This window comes from Callithrix jacchus, chromosome 6, assembly GCF_049354715.1.
Source record: "Callithrix jacchus isolate 240 chromosome 6, calJac240_pri, whole genome shotgun sequence".
Classification (NCBI taxonomy): domain Eukaryota; kingdom Metazoa; phylum Chordata; class Mammalia; order Primates; family Cebidae; genus Callithrix; species Callithrix jacchus.
Window position 1 is genome coordinate 141,095,660 of NC_133507.1, and position 1,814 is coordinate 141,097,473.

At 47.3% G+C, this 1,814-nt stretch overlaps 1 pseudogene across 1 annotated transcript; it reads left to right on the top strand.

Annotated features, from left to right (window-relative positions):
• Positions 1-207: 207 nt before the first annotated feature.
• LOC100411788 (phosphatidylinositol 4-phosphate 5-kinase type-1 alpha pseudogene) lies at positions 208-1,535 on the top strand (annotated as a pseudogene). The gene has a single exon (XR_013519397.1). The product of XR_013519397.1 is annotated as a phosphatidylinositol 4-phosphate 5-kinase type-1 alpha pseudogene (transcript).
• The last annotated feature ends 279 nt before the right edge of the window (positions 1,536-1,814 follow it).

Below are 1,814 nucleotides of genomic sequence, written 5' to 3' on the forward strand. Positions count from 1 at the left end.
CATGGCACACTGGGGATTCTCAGAAAAACAGAGAGCCCACATGTTTTGTTTGGATGGTTGTGTTTTTTGTTTTTTGAGACAGGTTCTCAAAAACCTGTCACCCAGGCTGGAGCGCAGTGGTGCGATCACAGCCCACTATAATCTTGAATTGCTGAGCTCAAACTAATCTTCAAGGCAGAAGGCTTTGGCACTCTGTAGCTCTGGAGCTAGTGTTTCCCCGTTCTATGTGTCCACCGATGATGAGTTCATTATTAAGACAGTTCAACATAAAGAGGCGGAGTTGCTACAGAAGCTGCTTCCAGGATACTACATGAACCTCAACCAGAACCCTCGGAATTTGCTGCCTAAATTCTATGGACTCTACTGTGTGCAGGCAGGTGGCAAGAACATTCGGATTGTGGTGATGAATAATCTTCTACCAAGATCAGTCAAAATGCATATCAAATATGACCTCAAAGGCTCAACCTACAAACGGTGGGCTTCCCAGAAAGAGCGAGAGAAGCCTCTTCCCACATTTAAAGACCTAGACTTCTTACAAGACATCCCCGATGGTCTTTTTTTGGATGCTGACATGTACAATGCTCTCTGTAAGACCCTGCAGCGTGGTTGTTTGGTGCTGCAGAGCTTCAAGATAATGGACTACAGCTTCTTGATGTCAATCCACAATATAGATCATGCACAACGAGAGCCCTTAAGCAGTGAAACACAATACTCAGTTGACACTAGAAGACCGGCCCCCCAAAAGGCTCTGTATTCTACAGCCATGGAATCCATCCAGGGAGAGGCTCGACGGGGCGTCACTATGGAGACTGATGACCATATGGGTGGCATCCCCGCCTGGAATAGTAAAGGGGAAAGGCTTCTGCTTTATATTGGCATCATTGACATTCTACAGTCTTACAGGTTTGTTAAGAAGTTGGAGCACTCTTGGAAAGCCCTGGTACATGACGGGGACAGTCTCAGTGCATCGCCCAGGCTTCTATGCCGAACAATTCCAGCGCTTCATGTGCAACACAGTATTTAAGAAGATCCCCTTGAAGCCTTCTCCTTCCAAAAAGTTCTGGTCTGGTTCATCTTTCTCTCGGCGAGCAGGCTCCAGTGGCAACTCCTGAATTACTTACCAGCCATCAATCTCTGGGGAACACAAGGCACAAGTGACAACAAAGGCGGAAGTGGAGCCAGGAGTTCATCTTGGCCATCCTGATGTTTTACCTCAGACTCCACCTTTGGAGGAAATCAATGAGGGCTCACCTATTCCTGATCCCAGTTTCTCACCTGTAGTTGGAGAGACTTTGCAAATGCGAACTACAAGTACAACCTTGGAAAAGCTTGAAATTGCAGAGTCAGAGTTCACCCATTAAGTGCAAAGCCTCAGAAGACCTGGATCAAGATTCTGTCATCTCTGTGATCCCACGATGTTAGCCTTTGCCCCAATAATGCTGAATTTTCTTCTACTTGATCATCAAAAAAGAAGTGTAGGGCCGGGCATGGTGGCTCATGCCTGTAATCCTAGCACTTTGGGAGGCTGAGGCAGGTGGATCACGAGGTCAAGAGATCGAGACCATCCTGGTCAACATGGTGAAACCCAGTCTCTACTAAAAATACAAAAAATTAGCCGGGCATGGTGGCGCATGCCTGTAATCCCAGCTACTCAGGAGGCTGAGGCAGGAGAATTGCCTGAAACTTCTTGCCTCAGCCTTCTGAATAGCTGTGACTACAGGCGCATACCACCACACTTTAACATTTTTATAGAGCAAGCATCTTGTTACGTTGCCCAGGCTGGTCTTGAACTCCTGGCCCTGAGTGATCCTCCC